The following is a 14085-nucleotide window of genomic DNA, read 5'->3' as shown; positions in this document are numbered from 1 at the left end:
ATTAAGAAAGAAAATGCACTTAAAAATAAATTAGCCACAGATGCAGACTGTTTGGATATGTGGGAAAACGTGGTCAGTTTTTGTGACAGAGCACGAAGGAAATTAAAACGGACAATTTTGCCCGTGTTGGCGGATGCATGGTAAATTTAGTGTTAATTATTAGGAAGATTATTCATGTATACAGGAATGGAAAGGCTAGAGAGATTGATTGGACAATGTGCATGCTAGATTTTCATGAAGGGAAACAGATTTGGTTAATTTTCAGCCTTGCCACTTGATCTTTAAAGTTCCAGTTGCTCTATCATTGCCTGACATCAGGAAAGGAAAAGAAAGTGTATTTTGGGTTCTCTAGGAAAGAAAGGCAAAAATTCAACAGAGTAAATCTGGACCCTAACGTAACATCATTCCTGGAAAACAAAATTAATCCCATCTGAAATAAGAATGATAGGATCACGCCGAACTTTGCAAACAAGAATATGACCATGCTGGATTTATATAATGAAAAGGGAGGAAATGAGATTGCAGCACTGGCTACGTGGTACGTCTCTTTAGTGGAAAGTGTGCGCAAGGTAGAAGTTTGAATAAAACTTTGTACATGGTCTTCAAAACTATCATTTTTTTAAAAAAGAAAAAGGAATGGAAATCCACTTCCTTCCCATATAGTCTGGTGCTGGCCATATTATGAATTCATTCAAAGTTGTTGCACCTAATTCCGCCCCACCCACCTCCCCGGTAATTTTTCTCTTGGGGCTGTAGATTTCTTAGCCGATGGAGCGTTTGAGATGAACTATTCATGAAATAGCCATCTGTTTCAGCTGCTGAGGATTAATGTGTTGCCGAGGTGGGGGTGTCATATTTAGTATGGGTGAGCCTCTCTGTCATATGCATTGTGCATAATACACATGCGTCGTTGATGCCTTCCACAGTCCAGTTTCGGATAATCCTAAATTTAGAACATGGTGTCTGTTGTTGGGAATGGTGAGTTTCCGAAATCGACCATTTCGCTTGACTCGGAGCCTCAGTGGTATGTGCTACAGTTGCTTGTTTTGTTTTGTTGCTGTTATGTTACCCATCCTTCGCCCAGGAGAGTGCCAAGTTGACGCTCTCAAATAGTTTTTGAGAAGATCTGTCAATGCACAAATGTCCGCTTCTGTTCCTCTCAGCTTTATACATTCTTACTGCTGCCCCTCCAAATCAGTCAGAAAAGATATTGCTGATAACCATCTTGGAACACCAGGGTTCTATTACCTGAATCTGGTGGTGTTTTGGCTGTCACTTAAGTTTATGGAAATACTTCCTCAACTCACCCATTGAAGGATGAGAATCGTGTAAAATTGTTCCTTCAGAATCTTGCCTTCTGGAGTTGTGGGGCAAGGGGAAGCCCATAATTCTCCTTTTAAAAAAAGTACTATGCCTCTGTTTGAAAACGATGCAGAATTATATTTTAAAAGGCTTTGATAAATAGCTTTGCATTCACTCTGGGTTTTCCCCCTCCCCTCCATTAAAGAACACGAGCTGTATCAGCAGTAACTCTTGTATACAGTCTGCCTTAGCAATCGTGTTATGAGATCTCATCACAATGCAGAAATGTAACTTAGTGGATGGTCCAAGCAGCTATAAAGATTGATGCTTTCCAGGGATTGCACATGTCCTGTATGCACAATTAATAAAGAATAGTTTGCTGGCTTCAGCTGGGGCTGGAGGAAGACTAGTAGGGGGTGTCCAGTCTTTAAATAAGGATATATGACCTTGCACTTTCTCGAGAGCGGAAAACAATTGCATCATTACAGTCCCTCTCTCCCACCCCCTGCCAAAGATGCGATTGGTTCGGTTTGTGTATAATTCTCTTTGGGAAGCCCTTGAATTCATCAGCGCTGATGAATGAACGGTGGTACAGCTTGATTGCCCATGAAGAGCCGTTTGTCATACAAGCATGTTGCCCTTTTAGGCCGCCCATCCCAGATGCCCGAAGCGACGCCACAAGCCTGGGAACCCGTTTAATCTTTCTCTCATTGCCTGTTGGGTGAGCAGCTCAAAAGTTTCGGCAAAGGGCACAATCCACAAGGAAGTTCTCTCCCTTCAAATCCCACTGAAATGAATGGGAACGAGCCCGATAGCGTGGTCAATGGGTTGTTGCCCAACCCTTAATTTTATATCCTAGGTGAGAGCAACCAGTGCTGTCTTTAGCAAGGAGTTATTTAATGCTTGAGAATATTAGATTAGGGTTAATTGATGTAGATGGAAAAGGGTTGTCAGTTTTTTGTCTCTCCTAAACTGTTAGAAAATGTCGTTTTATTTTTTTGAAGGTTCTTTTGTTTGCCTAGGGAAGAACGACTATCATAAGATATTCCAATGTTCATGAAAGCTACTGCATATAATTTTGGCTCTGCGTAATCTTTAAACATTGCCAGTTTGAAATACATGTTATAGTTTTCAACTCTTTTAAGCTTTATTTACGACTCCAATAATCAACAAGAAAGCAGTGGCTATCCTCCCTCCCAAAACACACACACACACATTTGTGGATTGGTTTCTTATTACTCTTAAGATAATAACATTTGAATTGGGTGCTATACCGAATGCATGGTGCGTATTACTTTAATAGGCTAAGCTGACACTGAAAGTGTAAGTATTCAGTCACTTGTACTGATGTAGATACCGCCACAGCCTGGGCAAGATGAGTAGGGCAAGAAAGTCCTGTAGTACTTCCTTCTGGAATTCCATCATTAAAAAATCGCCATTAAACAATACCCATGGAGGGTAGCTGCTGGTGATCCCAGCTGATTTTAAGAGGTTGCGTAGATGGTTCATTTCCTTGTTGTGCCCTTTGCGGACTTCGTCTGGCTCTATTTTTCAGTCACATAAAATGTGATGCGGTGCCTTATCTCCCAGTGGCAGTCCAGAGGGTGGTACATTGAGGTATTAGCCAGGGCACCACAACAGGCAACAGGCAACAGCACACACACACTCACCATTCTGACTTCACATGAGCACCTACGAAGCTCAGAGAATTCTCTGTTTACCTTTCCCAGGCTAAGATATTCCATCAGTACACTTTGGCTGAGGGGTCTCTCAAATGTTGTGGCTGCCCTACCCCCTGGTTTCCTTCCCCTGGGCCAGGAGTATATCACAGCTAATAAAATTGCCTGTCCTTACCTCTGATAGCATAGAGGTTCCTAGGACCACACACTTATCAGCTTGGTCTCCATCGCTGTCTTTGGATTGTTATACCATTGTAAGCAAACCAAGCTTCATCATCAAATCGCTCTGTGCTTACTCACTCCAATCTAAGACCATGTGACCTCCTGCCTTTTGGAGGGATGGAGGAAGAATATCCTTGATCACAAAGGTCTTAGTAGCTTCCTCCTGTAAGTGGAGCAAACCTTAATTCTTTCAGGGAACATCGTGTGTTCTCTGGACTTCTTGATAGCAAATCACTGGATCAGAGTGATCATGGTTTATAAGATATGGCACAGCATCCCTCATGTACCATAAAACATCATTTTGTATATTGAAATCTCTTAGTCCTGAGTACTAGGTAGAAAGCTAACCCTTACTGCAATACTAAGGGAATGTTTGGACTGCTCAAGAGATGAAGTAATTCAAGAGAACGTAATGGTATTTTGCAAAATAAAAAAATAAAAAATGGGATGCCTGTGTTTTTTCCAGTAGCAGACTCTAATGTGGTAGATAAAGACCTCTCACATCACTGAAATCGATGGGGAGAACAATGCTGGGTGGCTTTCACTCACCCAGTGATTTTGCAGAAGGGCTACTCATTCAGTTCAATGGAGGCCAGAAATCCATATAAACATTCCTTTGCACGCATGGATCTGTTGTTCCTATTCAAATGAACAGTGCATTATGGGTTCCAGAGAGTCTTGTATCTGCATTGGAGTTCACCTACAGTTTTGGATTAGAGTGATTATCGATTATATTAAAATGAGCACAGTTGTTCATTTTGGACACTCTGCTCTTACATCTTGATGCGGCAATCTATCAACTCTGTTTATCACTTTGGATTCCATTGCGCTCCTTTTCTTTGCCTACTCACTGACCAGATCTGAGTGCCACAGACACCAACTAAATTTGAGTTTTATCTTTTAATGACTCAAGAATATAATCACGTGCAACTGATTGGGTGCCACAGAAAAGTGCCATGAGTTATCCATTAAAATTAGTCTTTGAATTATCTCCCTCATCTCTGAGATGAGTCAAATTTTCTCACATGTATGCCAATGTGTTAATTATGTGGTGGTTGATGATATATTTGAAGAGCTGGTGTATTTTTCTTTTAAGATATTCAGTGTACTAAAGAATTTAATCTATACAGGGTTTCATTGTCTGTGTAGCACCCTTTCTGAGGGGGGAACAGAGTCTGGTAGAAATTCAGCCGGGGAGGCACCCATGTTTTTTCGATTGCCTTACAAGAGAAAATGCTCAACTGCATTGAAAAATATTAAATCACAAAATATGTGTTATAAAAAGACCTGGAAACCTCCTCCCAAAAGAGAGAGAGAAAAAAAGTGCTCAGCACCTATTGCCAGTGAAAAACTGTGTACCTTGTTATCAGCTGTTGTTTGATGCTCTTTCCTTATCGTATGTTCGTATTTTGGCAGACAGTTCTAGCATTGATCCGGCTGGCTGTATCATTTTAAATTGTTCCACGTTGATAGTTCATTGTAAGTTGCTCTGTTCCGATTCCTTTGGCAGCCATTGATGAAAAGCCTAAGGAAGGAGGAATAATAAAAAGAACCTTGAATGAAGATTAAAAGCTTCAAAACTGAATAAGGATTTTCAGTGATACACATGGTAAATTAAGCTGCGGGCAGTGGGATCCAATATATTCTCCTTCCCTGCTCATCTTTACAGCTATTGTTAGATAGTATAAAGTCCATGATCTTATTTTTACTTTGTACAATGCCTAGATTTTAAAGTATTATTATTATTATTATTATTATTATTATTATTGGCATTGTGTAAACCAAAAACAAATTGAATCAATTGCGGGGTTCTAATCCGATTGAATAAGAACACCCCATTCCAAATGTGAATGTATGAGATTAAATGAAGATGGTGCTTATTCAACATGCAGGAGACGTATTTTTTAAAGTTTATTAATAATAGTGATATCACACTGCTTTTTCAACATACCAGTTTCTCTCTATCAGATGTGATATATCTTCCTTTAATCTCACACATTTTCATTGTTCGCTTATTTGTTTCTTGTCACCCAAACTAAAACCCAGTGTCTAATATGATTTATTTATTTTGCTTCCATTGGAAAGAGAAAAAACGTTCTCCTAAACATTTCAAAATGGGTTTCGGTGTATTTTAATTGTCTAGTATTTTATAGTAATTTTGGCTAAGGCAATCAAGTTTCATAATTAATCCCACATGTTCTTTAAATAATAGCAACAACAGCAACTCGGAAATTGTGTATGAACGGCAGTGGGAGAATTTAGGCAATTTAAAAATTCATGGTACGTAAAAAAAAAGTCTAGCATCAAGAAATGGCCCACTAGAGACTGGGAGAAGTCATTGATGCCCCACAGAATATGCATATCACACAAGCGCCTTAGATCCACGCTTGGGAGGGATTGCTGCCTTCAGTTTCTTTAGCCCGACTAATTCCTTTCCTTGTGGTGCTGTTTTGGGATTGAATCACTTATTGTTGCAAAAAACATAACCATCTCTTCTGACATGGTTATGTGTGTTTGGTGGCAGGAGGTTTTGGGGAAAGAGCGAAGTCCAGATTTTGCAGGGAGAGAATTAGCTCTTGGGGAAGAAGAAAGGAGAGGCAACTCACTGGGGGGGGGGGAAGGAATGCCAACACGAGAGAATCTCTTTGGAAAATAAAAACTAATTGGAGCAATAAAAGTGATGCTCTAAAGTAATTCTGGAATAATTGTTCCTATTTAGAATCATCAGCCTTTAATTGCTTTGCCCACACTCCCAAGCTCAATTTTCGCATGTGAAGGGAGACCAAATAATTTCCTGCAAAAAAATCTAACTTCTGATGTCAAATGCTCCCTTTCTCTTGGGAAGGCCCCCCAGCTCAGTGGGTGCACACATACTGTATCCGAAAAACGTACAAAGTTTAATCCCTGGTCTTTCTAGATAGTGCTAAGAACCACCTTTTTCTGAAACCCTGGAGAACTGTTGCCAGTCATCGTAAGCAATAGTGGAGGCACATCCGTCTATTCCTGGTCTATGTTTGCCCATAAGTCTGTTCCAACCCAGTTCCACATGAATCTGAATCCCTTGAAATAAAAAAGGATGAAATTTCACATTTAAATTTGTTTTTAAATGCACGTCTCTAAACGTCCCTCCTGAGAGTATGAGGTTCTAAATGCATTTTCTCTCAAAATAGCACCTGTAAAAACATATTTTGAGATGTGCATTTCAGCTCAGAGCATTCCCAAAGTGCAAAGGCTGGTGGGTAACTTAAGTTCTGATCTGTCCGTTAGTCTGGTGTGTGTGTGTGTGTGCCAATTAAGGCAGTTTGTACTGGGATTTGCAAAGATCAAATCACTCAAGCACCCTGAAAAGACAATATTGAGCTAGATGGATCCCATGCTCTGGCTGCACCAAGACGGCTTCCTGTTTTCCTACTGAAGATTTTAAGAATGTTCTCCAATGCTTTGATTGCCTTTGCCTCCCTCCACCCATTCTGTGTCTCCTGTGAATGGTGTTGACGGGTGTTCAGTGTGGTCCTCCGGTTGGCTTTACTGCTGCTAAGCCTAGACCTTTGTCCTTCTCTCATAGCTCACGTATGTCACTCTTCCTCTGGAGGATGCCGTTTTGACAATCAATTCCTCCTCACAATGCCAGCATATATCATAGAAATGTGCTTCTCCTTGGCAGCATATCTGTTTTCTTCACAGCTTGAGCCCCTTCAGATAATAACGTTGAAATTATAACAGAGGCAATATGATTGCCTGGCATTTAAAATGTCATTGGGAAGCAACTTTTGTTTTACGCTCGGCCTTAAACACACCGTATTCCAGCGAATGCCCAGGTGAGCCCGTTTTGCAGAGAGATTGCCTGCTATCCTTGCGTGCCCATAACTAGATGGATAACAAGGTTGCAACGCAGTGGTAGCGTTATCTTCTTTGTGTGCAGGATGTCACATGACCAATCCATGACAGCTCCAAATGGGGCTGAGAACGTCCTCTGTCTGAAACCCTGGAGGGCCGTTGCCAACCAGAGAAGACTGACAGATGGATCGTGGTCTGACTCAGTATCAGACAGCTTCCTATGTTCCTAAATGTCAAGGGAAGGGAGTTCAGCCTTAGCTACAGGACCAAGCTGCAGTGGCAGCCTTTGTATTCACCAAGTAGGCTTCTCTAGGAAGAACCAGAGTGGTAGAACTTCTGCTTTTCATACAGAAGGTCTCCACTTCAGTCATCAGCATCTCCAGGTAGGGCTAGGAGTGTTCCCTGGCTGAAACCCTGGAGGCCAGCTGCCAGTCAGTGTGGACAACACTAAACTAGCTGGATCAACAGGCAAATTCGGTATAAATCAGGTTCCTATCTGCCAGTAGGTCATGCCTGCTGTTTTCCTTGCCCCTCCAACCTCCACCTAACAGAAAGCCATGTCTTGGACAGATGAAGGGATCTCCTGTTGCTGTATCTGAGCATTGTTTCATCTTGTTTTGCATATTCTTAATTGCCATCGGCAGTTCTCTGAAAGCTTTGCAGGTTCATGGAAGCATTCCCTCTGTTGAAAACGCTGAGCAAGTCTGTTGATCCATGAGCTTCATTTATACATTGGAATGGGCCACAAGTACCTAGACTGGGTGATGCTCAAGGCTGGGCCACCTGTGTATTCTTAAAGTGATAATGCCAGGTAATGGCTACTACTGCTGAAACATCTCATGGCTGGCTAGTGAGAGGAAGTTGACCTCTGGTGTTTCAAACAATGTCCCATTTTTTCAGCACAAACACCGATGGCTCACTGGACTTGCAGTTGAAGAGTCAGCCAATGGATAAAGCGTTGTGTCTGCATTCCAGAATTTTTTGTAATCAATTCTTGGATAATGTATGTGAAGTATTTGAAATACGGGGGGGGGGGTTCTATATGGAGATTTGGTGGTTAATAATAATCATTAGCACAACTATGTTTGCTTGGAGGTAGGTTTTCGAAAACTTGTTACAGTGGCGCTTAGGAACCCTGCCATATTATTAAAGATGGATGGATCTGTCAGTTTCAGGTCTCTCATTTTTCTACATTTCTGCATCAGTTTGCTTGCAAAAAGAAAAAGAAAAAAATCTTACAAAAATGCATCATCGTTTTAGTGTACGTTTCTACCTTTGTGTGTAAGTTTGCCTAATTGAAACAATTTTGCAAGCAGTTTTCCCTAATATGCATTCTGTATGTTATCCTCACTAATATTGGCATTTTTGCACACCCATTCCCCAATGCACCCATTTCTATACAATTTTTTGGGAAGGTGGGGAGCTGCATTACAAAATTCGTAGATGCGTGAATTTCAAATGATAGCTGCTTTTCGGCATTCGAATTATTTCAGGAAGTGCGAATCCTGTTCACATAATGTGAACCAAACCTAGTTTCCTCCCCGTCCTTTTACATACTCTTCAGCCCTTGTGCTTAGCTGACGCCTGATTCTCTACGAACTTAACAGATGAGAAGGATTCTGTGTATCTGTGCATCAGACATTAGCCTTGCAGCTGCCATTTTACCATAATTGCCTGGGGAGCTTTCCACTTGTGCCGGTTGAGCATGACTCACGATGTCAGTGGTAAGCCTGCCATTTGTCAATTAATTGATATTAAAAAGGCTCCGTCATTTAACCCGCTGACAGCATTTCAAAGGATGAGAGCTCAACACGTGCCCTGACGCTGCATTAATAGCAGCAGTCTATCTTTAGTTGGCATGCATTAGTTGCCAGTATCCAAAGAGACCGCGGATCAATTTTTGCTCAAGCTCGTCCATCCACTGAGAAGTTTCATTGTTATACCAAAATACTAATACACCCTTTTAGGCTGTTTTCCATGCAGCAGCTGGGTGGATCTGCCCTTTCTATCCCAGCTCTACCTGGAGGGATGAATTTGTACGTGTGTTGTGTGTGGCAATATATCTTGGTAACTGCCTTGGGTATTTTTATTGAAATATAAGAGAGAAATAATTTAATTAGTATTTTATCTATTGTGTGTGTACGTACATCCATCAAATCTTCAGGCATGGGAACACAGAACCACAGGAAGTCAGACCACTGGCCCATCTAACTCAGTGCTGTCTACACGGACTGGCAGCAGGTCTCCATAATTTCAAGCAGGGTTCTTCCCTAGCCATGACTGGGACCATTTACATGCAAGGCAGATCTTATACCACTGAGATACGGCCTCCCCCTGGAAAGACATGCTCACAGGTTTCAAGCTTGCCAGAACCACATTTTTGTTTGTTATTAGACCACAAGGTCCACCAACCAGAGTTCTGTACAGAGCAGGGGCTCCAGCTGCAAAATAGTGGCCCAAGGGATGGAGTCAATTGCTTGTTCCACACCAAAAGCCACAAATGAGATGGTGCGGCATATATAAACCTACACCTGAGTTACTACAAATTACGTACAGATGCTTAGAGGCTTTTAAACTATATATATTAAGCAGCTTACAATGCTTTTAAATAATAACATGAGACTCTTAGCAGCCTAATTTGGTTGTGAGTGGCAGATTACTTTTTGTTAAACAATTGGGAGTCCTTGCCGATCTAAGGCGAATCATCTGGTGATCTTCCAGTAGATCCCAATATGTCTTTGCTCTGCGCTTGCTCTTGATTGTCTGATACATGGATCCAAAACTTGAACATTTTAATGATACCAAACCTTGCTTGGGTTTCATTGATCTTTAACTATGTTGTAGGAAATCCTGGGGTTCCTTAACAAGTTTAGGGATTCCTCAGCATTAGGCTTGGTGGACCAAGTTGGTGCTGAAATATTGATAATTCACCTGCTCATGTGAATGTGCAGTGCTGAGGAGGACTCCCCAAAAACCTCTGCAACACCAAGAGCTTGCATGACACATGTCTGAGAACTTCGTCAGCAGACAAAGTTGATGTGGGAAAGGTCATCTGGACGGTGGAAAGATTGAAAACTTGCTGGATTTAGTCACTGTGCATTCCTCAAAAGAGAAATTTGTTCACTCTCTCACACACCCTCTGTTTGCTTCCTTGGAGGGAAATGTGCCATTCCTTGGCCAACAAGCAGTTTTGAAAAGCTTCCCCAAGAGGAGGATGGCCTTTTCTCCCCATCCGTTATTCCCTTTCCAAGCAGGCACAAAACCAATCAGTGAGATTACTTGACCAGACTATTCACTTCCCTCATCAACTTCCGCCCTCACTGATGCGTGGTCCGGCGGCGCTGAGACAGTGTGGCCTAGTTCCAGACAAGTGCTCTTAATTTGCCTGAAATGGGCTCAGGTAATTGAGAGTTATTAACTTGTGGCAAAGGTTGAACGATGTTTGAAAATCTGCAAAACCGAGTCATTCTCCTAATGCTTCTCGGAACAGGCAACTGCCTATGTCTGGCTGGCTGATTGCCTCCAGGTTTTTATGGGCAATGGAACAGATTCGATGGCAGCCAGTCACTGACCCTTAGTCCCACCACAAGTAGGGAATTGCCCTGTGATAGATTTGCAACCTCACTTTCAGTCACTGATCAGCAGTGGGGAAGATCTTGTAGATTTGTGTGTCATATTCCCCTATGAGATGGTAGATTAGGGCTGTGTACACACTAGTTAGGTAAAGGTAAAGAGACCCCTGACCGTTAGGTCCAGTCGTGTGTGACTCTGGGGTTGCAGGACTCATCTCGCTTTATTGGCCGACGGAGCTGGCGTACAGTTTCCGGGTCATGTGGCCAGCATGACTAAGCTGCTTCTGGCGAACCAGAGCAGTGCACGGAAACGCCATTTACCTTCCCGCCAGAGTGGTACCTATTTATCTACTTGCACTTTGATGTGCTTTCGAACTGCTAGATTGGCAGGAGCAGGGACCGAGCAACGGGAGCTCACCCCGTCGCAGGGATTTGAACCGCTGACCTTCTGATCGGCAAGCCCTAGGCTCTGTGGTTTAACCCACAGCGCCACCTGCGTCCCGTATACACTAGTTAGTACCACAAAAAATGTAGTTTTTCTCAGTCCAGAATCATTCATGCTCATCATGCAGCTTTCAATCTTGTTTGATTCTTGGTCTTGCCATCCACAAGGCTTGGTGTAGATACACATTTGAAAAGCCTCTCCTTGATAAGGTTAGCCACACCTTCTCCGTTCTGTATATGCCCCAGGTGAATGAAGAAGGAAGTGGTGATTGCAATTCTTGGTATATGCCCACCTGGAAGGTTGGATACACCAGGTTTTGGATACACCTGCAGTGCTGAGATGACCTTCACCTGTTTTCATCTGTTTGCAAATGGATGCACTGTAGGGTAATGTAGGCTCAACCTGCAGTGAGCTTGCATTTTTGGAATGAATCCAGTTTCTCGAGAGCCGATTTTCAGGAGCAAACTAATTGCAATAGATTTAGTTTGTGCACGGGCTATGTAGAAAAAAAAGAAGACTTGAAATAGCATTGCTGGGTATATTCAGTAGAGACAGCCAAGGATTGTTATATAAACTAATACAATACAATATAAGATAATAACATGTGTACATCATATAAACATTTAATTGAACCCCTATTATTGGCAGCAGGAATATTGATCACTAGAAATGAGACAGACGCAAAGGGTTTAAATGAACAAAAAACTGTATAATGTAATTTGGGACATAGCACTTTCTGAAAAACTGACACAAACACTAGAGCGGATGGGTAGGTGGGGAAATGAGTGACTTCTGTGGTGGACTGATGTCCATTCATCCAGCACACTAACATTCTACAGGACAAACTGTAGCTGTTGAATTCCATAATATATGGCTGTGTTACCTTTTTCCTTCATATCGATGAAATAAATATATATATATATATATATATATATATATATATATATATATATATATATATATAAATAAATATATAAAATTGTGCAGTAGCACCTTAGAGACCAACTACGTTTATTCTTGTTATAAGCTTTTGTGTGCATGCACACTTCTTCAGATACCTTCATATTGATGATAGCAACTTTCAGTTTCTCTTCCAGTCGTTGAAAGAGATTCACTAGTATTGTTTACATCTGAACTGTGCCTTTAGGTTGGGGGAGAAGGGGGTGTGTGTGTGTTCCATATTTTTTAGGAAAGAAAAAAGAGAAGTACTCAGTCTCCATAGGTGCTAATATAAGAAGTGTGTATGCACCATAGGGGGAAACTATATCTCTCTGTATGTTACTGCTCTTTAGACCCCATTATCCCTGATTATTGGCTCTGCTGCCTGGGATTGATGGAAGGCGGAGTCCAACAACGATCCTCGTCCCAGGGTTAGACTGTTCGCAGAGTTGCAAGACCCAGCTTTCAAATAAAACAGGTGGTGCTTGTACCAACCTGAATCTGTAGAAATCACAGGTAAATCCAAGTCCTGTTTAGAAATTCTGTGCACACTTGCAGTCTGGGGGCAGGAGGAACCAGATACTGTCCCCATTAAAATGGATACACATGGAGGGCATGTAAATTACAGAAGAGGCACATAACTCGATGATTTGCAGCTGGAAGCAAGCAAGCCTCATTCTCATCACAGAGTCTGGTGTAATGCATCATTTCTTCTTCTGAAGTAGGTCAGTGCTGAACATGCAAAATGAGCAGAAGCTGAGCTTTAGCTGTTTTGTAGCCCAGCAGGATTTGGGTTTAGTGAGTTTTCTCTGGCGTTAGACAGAGCCAGGGCTGGGGCTCTCTCCTTGCAAATGAAGGAAAGGGGTTGCTGTTGTTGTGAACACAAACATTGTCAGAAGGCCCAGCTGGAAATGCATCCCCCAACTGCATCTATTTCATTGTTATAACACCAGCATTGACTCCCCACACCCTACTGTGGGGTGGATTGCCACTCTCGGCGCCTTCCACATTTCTGCTTTAAAGGCTGGAGACCCAAAGTATCTGAAGGAGAGCTTCTCCCATACTGCCCTCCCTGTCATCTTGAAGGCATCTCTGCTCCATGTCCAGTAATGTTTATGTAAAATGAAATCTATGGCCTGTTTCACACAGCAGCCTCCATGTGGCTGGAAGCCTCTATGTGACTGTAGGAGCCGTTGCTTCTGACAGCAGTTACACAAACCCACGGGGAACGTGCTTGCAACCCTCTGTCAGTGCAGCCCAGGCCTCAGCCCCTGACACTGAGATCCAGCGCCAAGGGCCTTCTGGCAGTTCCCTCCCTGCGAGAATTGAGGTTACAGGGAACCAGGCAGAGGGCCTTCTCGGTAGTGGCACCTGCCCTGTGGAACGCCCTCCCAGCAGATGTCAAGGCAATAAACAACTATTTTACTTTTAAAAGACTCCTGTTTAGGGAAGTTTTTAATGTCTGACGCTGTATTGTTTTTGATACTTGGTTGGAAGCCACCCAGAGTGGCTGGGGAGATCCAGTCAGATGGGCAGTATATAAATAATTAAAAAATTATTATTATTATTATTATTATTATTATTATTATTATTATTATTATTATTGAGTAGAAGCTAGAGCCCATGGGCCTCAGATGGTCCACCACTTTTCTAAAATGTAATCATTCCAATATGGTCCGGTCTGCTGCTCCAAAGCAAAGCACCATGGAAGGAACCGCAGCAGCCATCGTCTTAATTTGACATTCAGTGTGAATCGAGATGTCAGCTTCTCTTCTAGTCACCAGGCTGTGCTTCTGCCCACCAGTGCCTGCTGCACTGATTCTGCCACCACACCACCCCTTACAAAGACCATGGGGGCTGGCCAGGGTGATGCCCAGGTCCCTGGAGGGCAGCATGGTCAGGGTCTGCTCAAACCTGGGGCTGGTCTTAAACCCACCTGCTTTTATTCTAGCAATGCTTGGCTTCCTGCAGGGAAACGGGTGCTTCTTTCATTTTTCTGCAGAACTGCAGTGACATTCTCTTTACCAATCAGCTGGCAACCTAACAGCATGGGAACATCCCCAGGTTTGAGCAGGCATATGGCAAAGCA

The 14085-nt window shown here is 42.5% G+C and overlaps 1 protein-coding gene across 24 annotated transcripts in view; it reads left to right on the top strand.

The window, feature by feature from the left end:
• Positions 1–14085, top strand: part of CELF2 (CUGBP Elav-like family member 2) — a 547441-nt gene that overhangs the window by 213129 nt on the left and 320227 nt on the right. The window lies entirely within an intron of this gene.

The sequence above is a fragment of the Podarcis raffonei genome, chromosome 10 (assembly GCF_027172205.1).
Source record: "Podarcis raffonei isolate rPodRaf1 chromosome 10, rPodRaf1.pri, whole genome shotgun sequence".
Taxonomy (NCBI): Eukaryota; Metazoa; Chordata; class Lepidosauria; order Squamata; family Lacertidae; genus Podarcis; species Podarcis raffonei.
Note: the sequence above shows the minus strand (reverse complement) of the source record. Positions and strands in the feature narration are given on the sequence as shown.